This window comes from Falco rusticolus, chromosome 6, assembly GCF_015220075.1.
Source record: "Falco rusticolus isolate bFalRus1 chromosome 6, bFalRus1.pri, whole genome shotgun sequence".
NCBI lineage: Eukaryota > Metazoa > Chordata > Aves > Falconiformes > Falconidae > Falco > Falco rusticolus.
This window is the reverse complement of record NC_051192.1, coordinates 78,731,160-78,751,554: the sequence shown is the minus strand read 5'-3', so window position 1 is coordinate 78,751,554 and position 20,395 is coordinate 78,731,160. Positions and strand designations below refer to the sequence as shown.

At 39.4% G+C, this 20,395-nt stretch overlaps 1 long non-coding RNA gene across 1 annotated transcript in view; it reads left to right on the top strand.

The window, feature by feature from the left end:
* LOC119150204 overlaps positions 1–19,617 on the top strand; it is a 39,406-nt gene extending 19,789 nt beyond the window's left edge. The window contains exon 4 of the long non-coding RNA XR_005104964.1: positions 16,487–19,617. This is a non-coding gene — a long non-coding RNA (uncharacterized LOC119150204). The remainder of the gene's footprint in view (positions 1–16,486) is intronic.
* The last annotated feature ends 778 nt before the right edge of the window (positions 19,618–20,395 follow it).

The window sequence follows — 20,395 nt, the reverse complement described above, 5'->3', positions numbered from 1 at the left end:
TATTTTTGAAGGGGGGGTAGAACTTGGCTATATAAAAATAACATGCTTAAAGTGTCCTTTAAGACTTCAGAGAGTGATCTAGTCTCAGACCTGAAGTAGCTGAGCCATGGATTACTTGTAACACTTCAGGGTACATTATCACTATGAGCTGAGGTTAATAGATCAAATTCCCAAGTCAGTCAGTCTGTGATTCATCTTTTAAGTGTTGTTCCAGGTCTTCAAAGTAAGCCAAATTCTCTACAGCAACAAATGTTTCTACTTCTCGGAGCATACTGAACAAGTAAGGAAGTCCAGCAAAATCCAAATGCAGTTTGGCAAGGCAGGGTGCTGCTGGAAATACTTGCCAAAATTGCCTTGGCAAAAGCTCTTCTCTGTTTTTAGTAGATTTGGAATGAAATCAGACAAGATCTCAGCTCTCTATGGGAACCTTGTGACTCTCTTAAATATTCCTACTACGAGGTGGATTGTGTGTAATGAGTATAGCTACAGAAGCACTGAGCCGAGTGGCTTCCTTGCACAGCATTGCTTGTCTCTAAGCTGTGAGAGCTGGGTTATGGCTGCATTATCACAATCATTCAGATGCTTGTTAAATAAATGGGAAAGGAGAGCCATGTGTGCTTGTAAACCTTACAGTGAAGGGACAATAGTGTCTCCAGTGTTTAAAAGTTAGTAGTTGTTCTGTCCAAGTCTGGTCTTGGTGAAGGTCTGATTTCTGTAGACAGAATGCCGTCAGGAGGGCTTCTGGATTAACAGCCAGGAGATTAATGATCTTCTCTTGGAAAAAAATCCCAGGAGATGGAAGAACCAAATAATAATGGAAAGGAGTCTATGCTAATACCCTCCAGTGTGTTTTTTGTTTGTTTGGGTTTTCTCCTTCAAATTTCTTGTGGTGCTTGTAGTAGCACAAATACAGATTAGATGCTGCTGTTTCAGTTTAGGCTGTTTACTAGCAGTAGGGAGCAAATGGCTTGGGACATTAGTTAAGCTTTCCAGGCATATGTGACAATATGGAAAATAGCATTTTTACACTTGGTTCAAACAGTAAGCAGGTAAAGAAACAGAAATAGATGATGGCAAACAATAGCGGGGCAGGGGGGAGATAGGAATAAATTGCAGTCTAAAGAGCGCAAGAAGACTGCCATGGAATTTGAAAACTGTCATAGGTCTCGTATCTTTTTATTTTTGGATTCCTGACCTGACAGAGTGGAGTATTCAGGCTGTGGCAAGATGCTGGTGTGCCAAATAATGGTGCCTAAGATGGATGTTCGAAGAAATTTAGATGCCAAAAATTAGACAGCATCTCCCTCTGGAGGTCTTTAAAGGCATCTCTGTGCAAAGAACTTTGTACTTGAGGAAGAGTGCATCATTAAATTTCTAAACCTTGCAATTATCGTGGATACTCTAGTTGCTTCTGTCCCACCCTGCATGTTTAGTAAAAACACAATATATGGCAGAACCAGACTGGCCACTGAGAACTAACCTGTTCTTTATGAGTGGGTTTTACGTACTATATTAAAGTTGATTTAAGGCAGTTCGTGCAGGCAGGTTATGTAGACTTTGGCAGAAAGCTTCTAGTCTAATCTTCTGGCACGTGAATAATGGCTCTATGAAAGAAATTACATTTTGTTGCTTCTTGGGAGGATGAGATCCTAAAGAAGTGACTGCAAAGGCCCAGTCTCTTATATAGCACCAAAACCCCAATAATGAATAGACTAAGACTACTATACAAGTGATAGTTGTCTTGTCAATGGATGAAAGAATAAGGAATGTGTTATGTTCGTGGCTGTTGAAAAGCATTTAAGTTCTGTACTTCTTCACCAAGTTTCTATACTTGCTTGCTGTCTTCGTAGTCAGTGAAAATTTAGTTGGTAGAGTCATTGGAGCCTGGATGGCAGCCCTCTGGTCACCTGCCTAAACCTAGTGCTATCAGGATCTCTGAAGCATTGATGAAGATTGTGTAATGCTGATGGATACAACCTGGGACCCGCAAGGTTTACAACAGAGGCAACTGGAAGTGAGATGTAACTCCCAGGATGCTTAAACTGACAGCAGACACTTCTGTCTAGGTACCTGAATTACACCCAAAGTATCTGCTGTAGGGTAAGCTGGATCTTTCTGCAAGCTTTTTTGACTGTAGGGGAAGTTTATGTGTCTTTATATGCTTTAGATGTCTTATAACGAGTTGAATCCTACCCTACATGTCTTTGTCCTATTCTTCTTAAATCTGTAAATAGCCAGGCATACCTGTTTGGGTAAAAACCTGCGTAACACGTTCTCAGAATAATTAGGATTTTGCCTGAGAATGTCAGAACAGCGTATTTTTATAGGCTCATGCAGTATTACACTGTGGTGAAGCATTGTCAGTGTTCAAAGATAATCTGGCATTTCATTCCCAGAGTAAGTCTCATTTCCCCTGACTAAGTCTCCCAGGATTTAGTATGGCTTTTATTCTTTTTGAAACGATATTGTCCCTCCTGTCTGTCGTCTAATCCACATGGATGTTTTTCTCTAGATCTATGCAGAACATGTGGGAGCTTTGTAAAACGCCGTGTTTGTCCTCTACCATCTTGACAGCCTAAAGACAGGAAGCTAAAGGGTTTCAATTTCAAGATGGATCAAGGGAGCATATTGGAAACCTGTAAACAAGAATTCTGATCTCCCCTCTTTTTCCCTTTAAGTCTGCACCGTAGCAACTATCTACACAGAAGGATTCCATCCATGTCTTATATGAGGAAATCTGTAGAGAAGCCTTGTTTGTTGTTCTTTGCATTTCTATCACAAAGATGTGTTATCATATGAACATATCTGGTACTGTCTTGGAAAGCTGGGTGTTTCATTCCTGGGAGGAACTGACTGCGGATACCAGCTTTGACAGAAGATCTTTTCTGTTATGCTTCCTTCCATGTCAGTGTGCTGAGTTGGGAATCCAATTGTGAAGGAGCTGTGTGCTCATACTGGAAAATAACATTCAAGTTTTCTAATCAGACCATTTCTTCTCCTCAACAGGAAGATCTGCAGGTTTTTCACATGTTAGTTCAATAGAATGAAATTGGTAGCTTTAGGAAAAGGAGAATGTGATTGTTTCAGTACAGAGTGTGAATAATTAAAATTTGGAACTGAACGCATTTTTGCTTCAGTTTGGAACTGAACACATTTTTGCCTCAGGCATTTTGCAGTTGCAACTTATGAGGACGGTGTAATTTTGGAATGGTTTGGGTCTTTTGTCAATATCGCTGATTTGAGACTGGTTTAGCCCTTATACTGCCAAGTGGATGTATGTTGAGGGGAAGAAGGGGCAACTGTTTCTTATTAGGACACAGACAAAAAGCTGCAAGCATAAAATAAAGGTATGGAAAGCATCTTCCTTGCAGTAGCATCAGTTGGACCCAGCTCTAAGCTTGTCTACTGTTTTTCTGTGGTTATATATGGTTTTTGTCCACTGCCAACTGTTTGATGTTCGTGAAGGTGCTTGCACAGTGTGGCTGAAGCTTACTTATTCCTGCCTGGCTACTTTGTGTTCAAAAGTGCTTATTGCTCATAACTTCTCTTGACTGTTTAAGTGTACTCATTCAGTGTAGCAAAAATAGATTTAAAATGTTTCTAGGAAGGGTATCAATGCTTTAAGTCCCTCAGACTTCTGGTGCTTGTTATCTGATGTCTTGGGACATAGGTGACTAGACTTGATCATCTAATTGTCAGTGCTGCTCTCGCAGAGTTTTCTAAACCAGTGTTCAGGCACTTGATAGGTGTACTGAATTACAAGACAGCGTTATATGCAGATATGCATTCTCCATGAAAGCTACAAAACAAGCAAATGCTCCACAAACCATATCCGTAGCGCATCTGCTGTCTGGTTTAGGTGCTGGTGAAGTATCTTTGTTCCTAGAGATTCAGTAGCTCCTAATAAAACTTTCATATTTCAAGTTCTAATGTACAGATACAACATTTTTGCTTTAAAAGGAAGTCAGTTTTAACTTTCTAAAGATGTTTCCACGGCTGCAGCAAATCTGTTCTGTCGTGTGAAGTATGTGAGTGGAAACAGCATGTGCTAAAAATTGCATCATGAACTAAATCAGGGTTGTGACATACATCATATATTGAGAAATAGTTTGCATTGAATTTGTTGCTTACTGCAAAGGATGACCGAATGTATTAATCCTTTAGTTTTCATTGTAAGCAATAAATCATCTCTCAGATTTAATTGTGGTTTGTCTTATGTTGCTAATATTCTGCTTTAGTTGGCTGGAACGATTTTCTGGTAACAGGTTTTTCCTTTTAGGAGAGAGCTATCAGCTGGTGGGAAGAAAGTATCTTTGAGCTGACCAGAAAATTAACTAATGCAGTAATTCTTGTAGGCTAGTATGTGTTACGTTTTTCTACTATGATTTGTGTCAGACTTCATCTTAAGTTTCCAGTCACTTAAAACTTAGTAAGAGTAAACTATTTGCATTTTAGAAAACAGAGTATATGCTTCCAAATCTGGCCAGAGAAACTACAATTGTTGCAGTAAATTCTGTTGCAGAAAATTTGTGTCAACTCTCTGTCTACAGAATCAGAAGACACATGATGTAAAACTGAACATCATTCAATCTTCAGTTCCACATTTATCACTTCAGAATGAAGGATTTTACTGTTTAAAAAAATAAAATCTGAACCTAACTTGATTTTCAACTTCCTCTTTGGTTCCCGTTTTAGCATCTCTTGACATTACTGTTGTGTTGGCGGGAGGTGTCATATTGCTGGGCTTTTGAGAAAAAGGTTTACTGGCACTGGCTTGAACAGCACCAGGGCAGATTTTCTGCTGTGAAGAAGGTTTATATGTTACCATGCTTCTTAAATCTGTTCTTTGACCTCTGCTGAAGTGGCTAACGGTGACGGCAGAATTTTCTGATACTGTCCTACAGTAGCTTCAGTGCAGTGTGTGCAGCCTGCTGGGGCTCTGAGCAGGCAGATGGCATTTGCTGCAACTTCAAGGAAAGAGTAGGGAATTTCTAGCTGGAAGCATTAAGTCAGGATAGGAAAGAAGGTAGACACAGTGGCTTTTTCATCTCATCACAAGGCGCTGTGATTATTTTGCATAGCCTCCTAACAAACAGCCTGTGTGGCACTTGCCATCAGCCCTCTCTTCGGGTTTGTGTTTAGTATGGAAGGTAAAATGGGGACATTGTTGAATCCTATCTAACATGTCAGTTCTTCAAATAAGACCCATAGAATTGCAGGGCTGGTCAAAAATACCTCCAGAAAGGAAGTACCCGAGCTGCTTACATCGCTTTCTTCTCCCTTTAATACTTGGCAGGCTTTCACGTAGCTTGGTCAGGAAGTTAATACCGGGTGGTAGTTGGAGAGGTCACTTGCATCGAGCAATCTGAAATGCTAGCTGCCTGCTCTCATCTTTAGCCAGGAAGGGCACAGGCAGTCACTTGATTTCTTTCTTGATTTATTTATTTATTTTAAATTTTATTTTACTTTTTTCCTGTGCTGCTTCTAAGATGTCCTGGTGGTGCAAGACTTGGCAAAGAAAATGAAACCTCTATCCACTGTTTGATGGTTGTGTCTAAAAGGAGTTTCTTGCAAATTACTTTTTGTGAGAAGTAGCCTGCTAATTTTTGTAGCAGGGAGAAGCTCTGAAGGTAAGTGGCACCATTCCAGGTTAGCACAATGATTCACAGCCCTGAGCAGGGCAACAGGATGCAATTTAGCAGCCTCAATGGGGGAGGAGGCACGGAAATTTTTTAAAATACTATTTCCATTGCCAGGCCATTTACTTACGAAAATTCTTATGCTGGAGCCTGTCTCTGCCCTTATCTTCTGCTGCTGACCCTCAAGTTTCTTCCTTCCTGCTTCTCAGATGGAGCCTGGATTTTCACGTTGCCTCTGACTGATGCTTCTTTGCCTCCTGCTTCCTACCAGCTGTGTCTGTCATATTCATCAGGCAGGTTATAGGGCTGGAAGCGAGGTGGAAACAAGAAAAAACCCGATGTGTTTTTGTCTTATGCCTGTTTGCCGTGTCTTACACATGGACTATATGATGTTACAAGTTTGATTTGTAGGCAATATACATGTAGAGAATAGCTTTCTGCTTCATTCCTGTATTAGTAACTGAGAGATTGAAAACACTTCAATTACCAGATGGGCTGAGTGTTAATTCTCATGAACTTGGAAGCTTAGAGTTTATATTGTATATCTTACTCTTGGATTATAGTTGTGTGTGTTTATTTGTGTAAGTATGGGGTACAGCATGTACTATTTTGATGTACTATTTTTGATGATCACTGTATTGTTCCACTTCCTTAAAATAAATAAAATAAAAATAGACTAATACTTAGCAGCATGCTGAGTGGTGAAAGGTTGATGTTAATTAAATAGGACTGTTAAAGTGCATGTATGAAGAATTAGGGATGGTGCAGAACCTTTGTAAATACTTCAGCTACCCCTGCCTTTAGGCTGTCCAAATGCTGTGAAAATACAAAGTTTTTCAGTGCATTATAAAGCAAAATTAAAGAACAAGACAAAAAAGTGTTCCTTTTATATTGGCACTACTTGGGCCCCTCATTCGTGCATGTGTAAGTTGGGCAGCAAGAGGAGAGGTGGGAATTGAAATACAGAACTGTTGCTGAATTGTTACCTTTCAGTTCCTTTGTTCAGCATGAGATTTACTTTAGGTTTACTTTAACCACGGTAAAATAAACCTGGTTTTCCAAGAAGCCTCTGTATAAAAGAGCTAACAAAATATATCAACATTTGACTAATGCTTAATTTAATACTTTTTCATGAAAAATACTGCTGTCTTTTATTTTTTTCTTTGAACTATTTTTGTTCCAAAGTACCCAAAACTCTCCTATAGTGACATGGCTGTTTCTGTAAACACTGTCCATGGGCTGGCTCCAGGACTCTGTTTGTTCAGAGCGTGAGTTGGGAGACTCCCTTCCAACGGAGGAAATGGGCTGATGCATTAAGCTTTCGCTGGAGATTGTTCACATCCACAGAAGCTATATCCTCTGCAGAAAAACAGGGCTTGGATTCCTGCCACAGCGTGTCCGTGATGTTAACGAGTGGGAGAAACAGTGTGTTTGTTGCCTGCTTGAGCAGTAATCTGCTAATTCGGGGAAGGGGTGAGAAAACAAAGTGGAGTTCGATGAAATTAAATGTGACACTTAATCCTGTTAGCACACAGAGGGAAAAGCTTTGTGTTTTGTGGAGGGTAGGGAGGGGAGCTATTGAGTTTACCTGAAATCTATGCATCGGGAGGAACCAGATCAAGTGGGATCTGGATCCATGCCTTGTTTCAAATACATCATCTTTGCCAAACAGAAACCTCATCCGAGTTTCTTTAAAACTGAAGCCCTGCTTGTTTTCATCCCGAAGCAACTGTTGTTTAATACAGATGAGCAACTTGATCTTCTTGGGTTGCTCACATACCATAGTGATGAGCCTCACCAAAATACTAATAAAGAAGTTTTAAGTTTACTGCCTATTTAGGAGAAAAGAAAGTATGTTCAGGTGAGTTTTGTTGCTATCTTCATGGTGAGTTTAAATCCTTTTTTTGGTTTGAGGGTTGCTGCTTCAAGTAATAACTATTACTGCTCTCAGTTTTTTTCTTTGGTGTTGCTAATTTGGCAGCCTGAGCCTAAAATGGATTAAATTACTTTATAAGTTGTCAGTTAGATGTTTGGTGTGACTGCAGCACACAGTGGTGCTGAGCACAGTGGTTTCTGTGAGATCCCTGATGTAGTTCTGGATCGCAACGGGTGAATGCACTGGAGGGAGCGTGAGGCAAGGCAGCACTCACTGGTGGGGCTGGTAAGCCAGTTACACCAGTCAGTTGGTTAAATCTTTTTTTGTAGGCAGTGTGAAGAAGAGAGGAGGAAGGAGGACTGTTAGGGAGACTGTGGAGCTGGAAATTGCATTTCTCTTAAGATGCAACTTAGAGGAAAGCACAAATGAGGCTTATTAGAAACTGTGATGTGGGGCACAGAGGCTGCCATTGTGTGGTAACTGGAGGTAGAGAAGGTGGTTTAACGGGGAGAAGAAAGGTGTTTGTTGACTTTGATAAGCCTAGACTATGACAGTAGTTGCTGTTTGATTCAGCCCCTTTGAGAAGGGGTAGCTATAAGAGGATGTAAGGGGATGATGACTTAGATTCGTCTTTCTGGCAGTAGTCACAGAATGTGACTGTTACAGTCACAGCAAGATTTTTTTTGCCTTTACTTCAATGAAGAATGTTGTCTAAAAGTAAACCTGGAAGAGTCCCTGATGGGGGAGGAATGTAAGGATCAGTTGAAAGGACTGCAATTTAGATTTTATGCATAAAGAATCTGCAAGACTGTGTGTTTGGCTGGGTTTGTGGAGTTGCAAGCATTAATGATGTGTTTTGAGTTGGCAGGCGTATTTTTCTTGAAGTGATGGACGGATGAAGAAAGACTTCATATGTACCACTGGACACAGACCTGGAGTAGAGGCAGCTTTCCTGACCACATTCAGTAAAGTGGCAATTTATTTTAAAATTGCAAAGTAGATCATCCAGAGACGTGATGCCCAGAAGAGCTTTTCAGGATCTCCACTTTATAAACAAGTGGAAGATCTTTCTGTGGGTGGAGGGGGAAGGTAGCTGAATAAGAGAGCTAGGTCTGGACTGTCACAGAAATGATTGACAACTCAAAATGCATGGGTATGGAATAGTGCAAATATCTTTGGACTTTGGCAAGAACACTGTTAGCTAAGTTAACCTGAAAGAGGTCTAGGATGGAAATAGAAAAGTGAAACTTGAGGCAAGTACTATGCTTAGAGATTAAATGAGAATCTGTGTAGTGAATGAAGAGGTGAGGAGATTGAAGGATCTAAGATGGGGAAAATTGCTGAAGGACAGAAATACCCTAATAATGCACACTTCTACAGAAAACTTATTTGTAAATCCATAAGAAAGGGATATAATTAGAAACAAATGAACCAACTAAACTATTTTAACATGGTTATAGTAACCATAAGCATTAGCAATAGGAAATGCTTCCTGCGTTGCTTAATTCTTGCTCTGTGAATTTAATAGCACTCTTAAACCCAACAGCAGCAAGAAAAATTGACTGTACAAGTCTTTCAAGCATTGTGCCAAACCCCATTCCTACTTGTCTGCGTAAAAATGACATTTTAGGTTGGCAATTTCCCTTTCTTGAAAGGATCTTTATCTAGAACTTTCTTCAATAGAGGATAAAACATGCATCCACGATACTCCATCTGCTTGGTCATGCAAATACTGTCTTGTAACTATTGAAATGCCAGCCTCTATCAGAGTCTCACAGCTTGAATGCCATTTGCCGCAGTTCATTCAGCAGCTGAGCTAGCTCTCTGGTGGGTGTAGAGGAAATGTTAGAGGCTAGCTGAACACAGTTTAGGTAATTTAGAGAAGGATGCGAAAACCCTTATTAAACCCCTTTGACGCTCAGTGGTGAACTTTTAATTTAAAGATGTTAGGAAACTAAGTTGTGCTGAATAGTAACTGTAAGCTTCTTTCTATTCAAATTTTGCTGCTGATGTGAAATCTTAAATTAAGTGCAGCTTTGCAGTATTGCTCCAGCAGAGTCTGAAATTCTTCTTTACCTTAAAACTCTGATTTTAAAGAAGTTAGATTTCCTGGGGAAAAGGGGCCAGCTACTCTATTATTCTGGCATAGTGTGCAAGCTGGCTGTTGAGTCATGTACTTTTGATGCTAGTAATGTTCTTGAGATTTCCTGAAGAGAGTGACTGGAATAGTACTTGCTACCTGACCGTATCGAACTCGGACCAAGCAAGTGGCACACGTAAAGCTGAGGCACTTGGGGTTGGGTTTTGTGTGTTTTGACTGTGCAAAAAATGACTTGCAGAAACAAGTGTTTACGTGTAGAGAATTTGAGGGAGATAAGTTAACAGAGAGAAACTATGAGCCTCAAGGGTCTTTGTTACAACTAGAGCCAAGACTCATGAATTAAGAATTCCGGTTTAGAGAGTGCACATAAATTACCTCTTGTTTTAAAACGGCAAGTCTTTGTCAGGTTATGAAACAAAATAGGAATTGTGCAAAGGTTTCCTGATGAAACTCAAAAGCAAGGTGAAACGTGTTTGTAGGTTTTTAATTAAGCACTTAGTCAGTTTTGCAGCAAAACTTGCCTTCCCTCTTGAGTCTGTGATCAAACTCCTCCAAGAGAAATGTATGAGACTATGTAGGTCAACTGAATTGGAGGGAGGTTTCAGGGCCTAGTTTAGGTATAAAATTAGAGGCGCTCTGTCTTTGGACATAATTTTGATACCATGTTCAGTGGCTTGGGGGTTTCCTGTGAAGCAATTTACTTCAGATTCACTTTTTACAGTTGCTTCGGTTCAACTACTAGGTAGTTTGTACTCCATCATCTCTTCAGAATTATACAAGGTAAATCTTATGGGATGCCGTCTGTCTGTCTGCTTTTTGTTTCTCTTTCTCATATTAATATCCAAGTTGTCCAGCATCTATACTGAGAAAACATAAATGCTACAAAAAAGCCTCGGTGTGTCTGTATTTTTGCTGCTTTTCCAGTTTTACTCAACTGGAGATATGAAATTCATGCAAAGGAAGTCTGAGAGTGAGGTGGGCTTAATACTTAAGTTTAAACCTCAAAACTGCTAAAATCACCCTGTAAGGCATGACAGAGATGTTTTGGTAAATTCTCTTCTTAACCGTCAGCCAAAAGTTCATTTTCTGTTCGTGGTTTTTAACTTAACATAAAGTTTCCTTTAATTACACAGTTTTCAAAGTTCTTTCCATTGGACTGTAAGAATTCATGTGCGCTGAGTTGACTGCATTTGGTAAGAAAATTGAAGAGGTTTTTTAAGGTTGTGCAAGAAGCCAGTATTAAAACAGTAAACCTGCTTTCTTATGTTACTGTTATACTTAAGAAATTAATTAATAACAAAGGTCTCTAATGTAAAATTCTGTAGGTCAATGGATGTTTGTTGCTTTGCTTACCCGCAAATTTCTCACAAAATAGCAATCAGGATGTCACCAACATCCAGTGCTTCTGTGCCAAGCAAAAATTACATAGTTGGATTTCTTAATCACTTGATGCTTCTTTTCTTGGTTTCTACAAATTCTGGTGTTTGCTTAATATGGCCTTTTAATACATTACGTCTCAGAGTAAGACTTGTTGATTGTGGTAGGATAGAAATCTTGGTCTCTAAACTAGCAAAGCTGAAAATTCTTGCTAAGACTAAATGGTATAGGTTATGTTGGGGGTGTGTGTGTGTGTGTGTTTCATTCCTTGCTTGATTGTTTTTAGCCTATGCACTAATTGTCTAAAGGTAGTCCTGCCCTTTATGTAGCCTTTGAAACTTTTCTAGTTAATAGCTTTAGTAACAAAGCGTGTAACTGTATGTGACCAGCAAAAATGTTTCTGTGCCGTGTCTATCTTGCTGAAACTAATTTCTACCTCTGAGACGTAGTAAATTTTGATATTTATTTGCGTGAAGAAAATGAGATAAATGTTGCTGTTAGAATTTTCTAAGTAAAATCACCTCAGCTGGAGATGGTCTGGAGACACTTGACTTAACAGCTCTCGTCAAAAATCAAAGATACGGGGAGAAGGTGGAGGGAGCCTCTGCTGTAGTACAAGGACAATCATGGTAGTGCTTGTTTTGCAGAAAAGCTTTGTTTAGTTTAGCAACCTTGTAGCTAAATGTTCCCCAGCACTTTGCAGCATAATCTGAGGAGACCAAAGCTATTTAGGAATGGAGGGAATGCAAACGTGGGGTAAAGATGCGTGCCATAGGTGGGGAGTTGAATTCAAGTGTGAGGAAGGAGGGCGTAGAACCTTAATTAGAGATTATTTAATGTCAAGCTGGTTCTTGATGTCCTGTGGCAGTAAAAACTTGTCCCTATGTGTTCGGCTTTTTTTTTTTTTTTCCTGTCATGTTTATAACAAGCAGTTGAGATCCTATGGCAGACCCCAAGGGCTGTTTCTCTATATGAAAGCGAGACATCCTGTTTTGTGTGACTCTTCCCACTCGGGACTGATGGCAGGGCTGGATTTGTGTGCCTGGATAGTTGGGGGGGGGGGGGGTGGAGGGGGGTGTTAAATAACCGTTATCAGCCTGGAGTGGAGGGTTGAACTAGCAATTCTCTAGGCTGTACTGACATCTGGTGGCAGTTTATATAGTTTTTGAAATGTTTTTCGTTCAAACGTGGGACAATGAGTTATCTATAGTCTGCCTGCTTCTGTATTTTGGGCTGTTTCACTGTATTTTGTGGCTTCTATGTGGTAGCCTTTCTTCTCCCACTGTTTTGCTTCTGACTCACAGGGGGAGGAAAGTTTAAAACTGCTGAAACTAATGTGTCTTTTAGCTAGTTTAATATTTTTTTAAATTTAAAAATGTTCTAAGGACTTTAATTTCAGATTTATTTAATTTTTTTATTCTGTGTGTGTCTTACAGCAGTTACATGGAAAAGGAAACATTTTTGTTAGTTTGGTTTTTTTCCCCTCCCTTCAAAGAGCTGCAGGGCTCAAGAAGGAAATGAATGGGGTGTTCTTCTTTTTTTCAAAATGAAGGCACATACAGTTGTTAAAGGAGAGCCCCGAGATCCACCTCCATTTTTAGGTCTTCCCCATCAGATGGAGACCCTGGGGCTCGTCCTCACATACCCAGATACATAAGTGCATGTATCAAAAATGTAACACGGAATGAGCAGGACAGGAAGAAGCATAGAATTCATTGGTATGGGCTTGAAGTCGTCTTATAATCGTGCCAGGGTTTTTTGGAGAAAATTGGTAACAAATCATTGTTACCAGGACAAGAATTTTTTCGCTGAAGCTGGGTGCTCTTCCCGGAGCAGACAGGTGAGAAGAAAAACTTGGTAATTTTGAGGGAAATGCTGCTCCACTGCAGTAGGAGAACAGCAGAAGTGAATGGTTTGTGGTCTTTGCAGCTGCCACATAAGGGTGGAGACATATGAAGGGGGATCCACCAGACTCTACCTAAGCTCTAAGGACGCCAGCCACGTTGCATGCTCCTTCCCAAATCCAGATCTCAGTTCTCACTTCAAATTGACGTGGCTGTTGTACTTTAGATGTTACTAGTTGCTTTTTGAGGGGTGGCAGGTCAGTGAAAGAGGTAATTTGGTATATCTTTCCACATGTAAAGAACGCACAGCCTTTACTCCAGGATTCCACCAGGCAAGAAAGGAAGTGTTTTAAATACCCTGAAGTCTTCCCTGGGCCTGTTGCTTCGTAAGCAGTCTGTATTCAGGACGGGGATACAGCACAAGTATTTTGCCCCTCAAGTGGGTCGCTCCAGGTGGATCAGGGAGCCGCTCTGTAGGCAGATTAGCCTTCCCTCTGTGCATTATAGATTAATTTTGAGGAAGGTTTTGGAGATGGTTTTGAACTTTTTTCATTTGTAAAAGGCAGTCTAAGAGGGCTTACCATGTAAATAGTGCCCGATTAGTTTAGCTAGCGCCATAATATCCATAATGTTCAGTGGTACGTTCCTCCATATAAATGGTGTCTGTTGTAGAAGTAGCAAAAAGATAAGCTTTTTTAGAGGGCCACAAGTACAAGGAAAGTAGCAGGATGTCAATTCATCTGACCAGGCTGTAAAGGAGTTACACCTCACACTATGAATAATTTTCTCCGTGTTTACAAACTGGGAGTCATTTTCCTTTATTTTCCAGTCATCTGCTGTTGGGTGATATAATCAAGTGCTTCTTGACTATAACAGATACTCTGTAAAGTGAGCAGCTAGTGATTTGCATATGTTGGTACCCAACTTCTTGTCATCACAAGAAATCCTTAAGTTGCTAAAAAGGGAAGATAAAATGTTTTCTTTTCAGTCCTTCCCTTTTATGCTTCATTTTGAAATGAAAGTGAGTGAACGACTGCAGTCTTTTTATTGGCTTGTATTGTGCAATTCAGAATCTCTTCCTTCCAGGTGACGGCAGGGCAGTGCTTCAGTTGGGCAGGCCCTTCAGAATAGGAATTACTATGAGTATAAATGTAGTTCTTAACAGAAGATTTCCTGAAGTTGTTATGACTATCTGATGGGAAGCATACATGTAATATATGTGCAAACCTGACTAAAGTCCTGAGTCACTTGTGTCATTCGTTGAAATGCTGAAGCCAAAGAATATATGGTAAATCTCAAAACGTGTTTGTGATTCTGTAATAGTATGAGACAATAATATAGTGCTTAGTTTTCGTTCTGATTTTTCTTGTTCTGAATTTCTGGATTGTTTTTCCTTCATCTGTTTGAGTTTTCCTTGTCGCTGCATCATTTGCCTTGACAAGTTCACTTCTTTTGTGTGCTGACAATATGTTGCCTGTTACTACGCTAGCTCTCATAAATTTTCTTAGATATGAGGCCAACAGCACCAATAGTTCATAGGCTTATTTTGAAAGCAGAATTCTCTCTTGCTACAGAAAAAAGCCAAAGCAGACATATCTATTTTCTCCTGCTACTTACTTTTTAGCAAATATAGTATACCCTCTGAAGCTACATAGTTGGGGGGGTGGGTGTGCCTTAGGGACATACTGGATTACTGGGTGAGAAGTAATTTTTTAACTTCTGTTTATTTTTCCATATATTAAACTTGGGAAAACTCTTTTAATGTTAGAGGGTCTAACATAGGTTAACATTTTCAAACTGTCTGATTTTAAGCCCTGAAGTCTGAATTACACAGGGAAAATAAAATAATAGTAAATAGAAGTTCTAACCAACAGTAATAAAAGGTGCAAATCAAGAAGATATCATGATTTTGATATCAATAACTTGAATATTAAAAAAAAATTCATCGTAGCTCGTAGAGAATCAAAATAGGTTCTGTTAACAATAGAAATATCAGATGCCTGTCTGCCAAAGGTTGAGAGTACTGTGGTAAATTCAGTCAGACTGCCACAATATTATTTTTCTGCTCTCTCTCTTAAAGGGTTGAAGTGCATTCTGCAAATTTGTGCTTAATCTGGAAAACCTTGAATGAGAAATACCAGGTGTTAAGCAGCTATTCTTGTGGGTCTTTGAAGCTGGCCCTGCCTCCAACAGGGGCTGGGACTAGGTGTTGTCCTGAGATACATTCACACCTGCATCATTCTAAGATCTACTGCTTTTTCATGCTCTGAGGGTGCAGCTCCATGATTTTCTTTCTGCACTTTATGCTTTTATTTCTACTGCTGGATTCATTGTTGAGCCAGCACCAGGATATTCTGTTTCTTGGAGGATCAGCTGGCACAGACTGGCTTGGTTCCTTGATTAAAGGACAGGGATTTCCCTCTTCTACTATATGTCTTGGAAGTACAAACCATAGCCACAGTCAAAATGTAAAAACTGGTGGAGTTTTTCAGGAGAAATGCATTTTCTGAGGGCAGAACTAGCATAGGTGGTTTAGTTGCTGACCAGAGAGCTCATTTATTCAGGACAGACAGCTGGAGAAGGAAACCTCTTAATTCTTGCAAGTTTTACCTTTGCCCTTGCAGTTCATGTTACTGTGTAGCAGACTGGAAGGTGAAGGTAAGCTGTACCTTCAGATTTATTTCAATTTTTCAGGCTCTCTAGGCCTTCTTATGAATGGTGAAGTGGGGCATAGTCCCCCTCTTTCCCTCTCCTGCTGCTGTAGTTCTTTGTGTTGACCTAAGGGATCCCCACCAGGGGATTTTTGTGACTGCAAGAACTGGGCTTTTAGATAGGTGGTTTGATTTTTTCAGAAGTACTGGAATGAAATGCAGGTAGTGGTAGAGGAGAAAATTGTACACTTTGGTCCAACTGAAACATACTTTATTACCAAAGGAAAGCTGTTTCTTCAGAAAGCTGGTGAATATTCTCTGCAATAAACGGTGTTCATGTAACAGTGAGAACAGTTACCAGTATTGGAGCAGCCCTTTTATGTGTTAAGCTCTCGGATAAAGCTCCTCTGACTTTTCAATAGCAAAATAAGTTTTCTTAAAAGTAGGTTGCTGTGATTCTGTAAGATGACTCAGGCTCCCAGTCACTTGCACAGGGTTGGGTTTTTTTGTACATGCATTTTTTTTATTATTTTCTCTTTTGAGGGTTTTGTCTTTTAGTCTACACGAGAAAAACTTTCTGGTTTTCATTAATAGATTGCTTTTTATTTTGTTTTTTCCTTAGAGGTGATACATTTAAGGAAACTGAATGCATAATCTATTTCTGAGAGGAAAATATAATCTCAAATGTACCTAGACTGCTGCTAACTGAACTCTTAAATTTACCAAGTCATGCGTTTAAAAGTATGCTTTTCCTCACAGTATTCAAAGGTGTCTTAGAACCATCATTCCTCTGATAATTAAAAATAAGCCAGATATTGTAGGCATTCCTCTAAGCCAGCACTCTAGGATATTGCTTTTAAATTGTATTAAAAGCTTCCAGTCCTTTGGAAAAATTACATGACAGCTTTTACTTGTGGAATGCAAATACAATTGTTCTGCAGGATTGTTACTGTATTTATGTTCACTTATTAAAATGGTGAATTCTCTCTTTTCTGCAGGCACAGCTTGAAGATAGTAAGGAGTACTTTGGAGTGAACTGACAGTAAGCCTTGCAGTACCGTGGTGGCAATAACATGGCTGTCCTCTGGAGATGCTGAAGCTCTGCTGTTTTGAACTTCTTTCTTATACCTCCCAACTTGTGCACAAAGGACTTAACATTGATTGGGATTCATATGGTGTAAAACAGTCATGAGTATGGGGGTTCTTTCTCCCTTCACTTGACACCTGCATGTTTCCAGCAATCAATGATGAAGTCTGTACTGGGTCTGCTGACACTTGGGTCTGTTTTCAAGAGCTCTGAGTGACAGGTACTGTAAACATCCTACACTCTCAGCTGTGGAAACTAAGAAAGCTGGGAGAAGGCTGTTTACTCTCCCTGCCTTAGAAATCACCCAGAGGACAAGGACGGAATATTGTGAGGTCTGTGTTTATTGTATTTCTGACAACCTGTATTTCATATTTTACGTCATGGTGTCAGTAAACAAATAATAGCATTATATCATGTCATCAGTGTCTCATGTTCTGACCGAGGTCAGGAGGGCCTTACAGTATGCTTTTAGCTGCACTGCTGGCTTGAGGGAAACTTAAATAGTAGCAATAATACATTACAATACTTTCATCTTTAATCAGTAACTAAAGTGGAGTTGTCACGCTGTTTATTTATAGGTGGTGGTATATACAAGTTACAGCGTAGACATCCTCAGGTTGGCAAATCAGTAGTATATTTAATCAAATCATCCCTAAATGTTAGGTTCTTGTTTTCTAAGATTCACTCAGTTCTCATTTCCTACCCAATAGGGCTAGAAACAGAGGTCACAAGGCAGAAAAGGTTCTAGGGGACTTCAAATTTCAGTTTCTTTTCAAAGAAATTCAGAGGTGTCAACCCTGATTAACTCTATCTCTGAAGTAACTGAATTAAAGATACAGAGGTATTTACCTTTTATGTTTTCAGCTTAGTGTTCCCTGTCACTTGCCTCCCAGACTGTATTATTCTTTGTGCTTTGTCCTGGCAATCTTCCTCTTCCTCCTTATGTTTCTTTCATTCTATTTGCTGTAACCCAAGTAGAGCGTCTCATTTCAAATGTAAAATAAGCTGAAAAAAATATTTTTCCTTTAAAATCTGATGTCCTGCTGGCATGTCTAAATCCTCATGAAATGTACTTTTGCAGCTCTTCTAAAGCAGTGACTTTGGCAGAAAGAATATTGTTCCCTCTCTTTTCTTAGTTCTGGGAGGGGATACCTTTTGTGCTAAGAAACTTTTCCCAATACAGTTGAATTCAAAGATCACCTTCTAGCTTCTTTTGCAATACCATTCTTATGTCTTCCTGCTGGTTCAGCTTTTTAGCAAAGACATTTAAATGTAAAATCTTTGAAACAGGGGCTGTTCTAAGCATTTAAATAACAGAGTCTGGAAAGTGATGGGAGTGGGAAGAACATGGGAGAATGGTAAAAGATTGTGTAAGGATCAGTAGTAGTACTTCTACGAAATGGACAAAAAAGAATTCAAACTGTTAGGCAGAGCTAAAAGTCAGTTATTTGAAGCAATGATTACTTTTCAGTCTCTGGCTTGTCTTCCTTTTGGAAAAAGGAATTGGAGGGGAAGCCAGAGTCACAGGGGCTGTTAGTGCTGTAGCCAAGGAGTAAGTTGATGAGTAAAAAGCAGATTGAGGTCTGGTTGTGCGGTAACAAACACCAGTGCTTCAGGTTTGTGGAGCTGTAACTCACGTTTTGTGGTGTTAATTTCTAAGAAAATCAGAGTTAGCCTCCTGAAATGATTGTTTTAAGGAGACATTATTGTTTGACTAGTCTGAACAGCTAGAGGGTAGCATTTGCTAATACACATGGTTCCCTTGGCAGAGAGCTATTTGAGGGTGATGGAACACACAGTTATATCCTCCGCTGCATGACAATATTGATTGTACGCTATGTTGTCAAGGAAAGACAACCTCTGAAAGGATACAACACCCTGAATTGGTGGGCTGTGGGTTTTTTATATTATTCTTACCTAGATTTGATTAAGGTTTGGAATCGTTATTTTATGTGAATTGGAAAACTTCTCTATTGTGCATTTAATAGTGAAATTCCATCTTCAGTTTCATTATTGTAAGTTAGGACTGTTGGAGTCTTTCTTGTACATTCTTCTTTGGCCACAGTTTCCTGCCCTTTCACTTGTGCTGACATGAGCTAATTCAGTGGCTTGACGCTGCTGAAAACTAAATAAGCAAAACAGCTTTTATGTGGATCAGCTTACTCCACCACTGTGCTGTGGCCTAAAATGCTACTGAAAATGCTGATTCCTTCAGATATGGTCACTTTTCTGAAGAGCTAGAACAGAGTTTATTCTAAATAGATTATGAAATCCTAAACCAATAAAATGGTGAAATTACAGGATTTTTTATATTTTTGTATTTCATTTGATATTAAATTCTTCTGTTAATGCTGTTTGAGCACAGTTGCAAGCATGGTCCTAAAATAAATTCAGGTAAAATTGGATTAAAATTTCTCATTTTTTGAATGCCATTCATGCTTCTCTTTGAAAGATTTTTTTTATGAAGTCTAATAACTAAATTGTGTTGGTAATAGGGAGCAACCAGTAGTTTTGTAAATTGTAAAGGTATCCTCTGATGTATTTGCACCATACTGAGCACTGTATAAATTGCATTATTTCTAGATCACAGAGGGTTGTTCCTCCCCCCCCAGGTATCACTTGCCAAGCCAAAGGCAAATGTTATGTCCTTTTCTTTTGTTAATCTCAGGCTTCAAAGAGTTTAAGATTCTTTCCAGTCTATCAATTAAATATAGAGCTTTCCCATTGTGGAAAAAAAAAAAAAAAACAACCAACAACAGGGCTGTTTCAAAAGCTCTTGCCAGTAATGAGCTTTGGATTGGGTCCATGAAGAGGTAATCTGAATAGCTACCACAGCAAGTCATCTGTGGGAAATTGCTGATTGTAGGCATGGGTGGTTTTTTTATTTATTTTTGAAGGGCAGTTCTGCCAAGATGCAAAAGTGTCTTGCTCCAAGTATGTTTTGGCACCACCTGGGACACTATCATTCTTGCATGTTAGGACCAACATGTGGCATTGATTATGTTTTAATTTTTGAATGAGGAAGAAGAGGATAGGTCTTATTAAAAATAAGGAAACCTGGTAAACTTAAGTGTAGGTATTAGAATTTTCTTCCTCTAAATGCTTAACACAGATATGAAGCAGTATTTTTTTCCTCCCCCCTGCTACATTTTTGATTACATAGTCCCTCTAGGTAATTGCCTAACATCCAGTTTTGGTAATGCAGTGAGCAACTGTGGGAAGAATGTGTGGGAGTCCTTGGGCAGAGCTGTTGCTTGTTTGGAGGCTGCAACTAGACCTTGAGGTTTACAAGTGAAATATTAGAAAAACATAGTATTAAAAGTTTCAAAGAGCTGCTAACAAGGGAAGGGAGAGGTGAAGGGGAAAGAGAAGTGACTTGTCCTCCAAAGGGGGGAAAAAAAATACCGCTGATTTTAAATGCAAACACATAAATGCAAATACAGTGGAAGAGAGCAGCAATTGTCCTTGATGCTTATGCAATAAAGAAGAGTTCTTTTTTTATGCAGTAAATCTCACTGTCACTGATTTTAATTGAGTGCTGGAGAATTTAAAGGTCTATGACAAGCTGTTCTGCTTTGAAGACCTGTACCTAAATTGAAGAAGCAAAAAAGAGTTTGGTCTGAATGAAAGAGAAGAAAACATGTTATATGGACTTCAGTCATAACTGCCCCTGAAATGAGAGGGAGGATTCTAGATTTGAATTTTCTCTGCTATGATTGAGATAAACACATAAAAGCAACTGTCCTTCAAACAGGTGTGAAGCATCTGCAATGCAAATGTACATTCATATACAAATATTATTTTTAAAAGCTTAAAAACA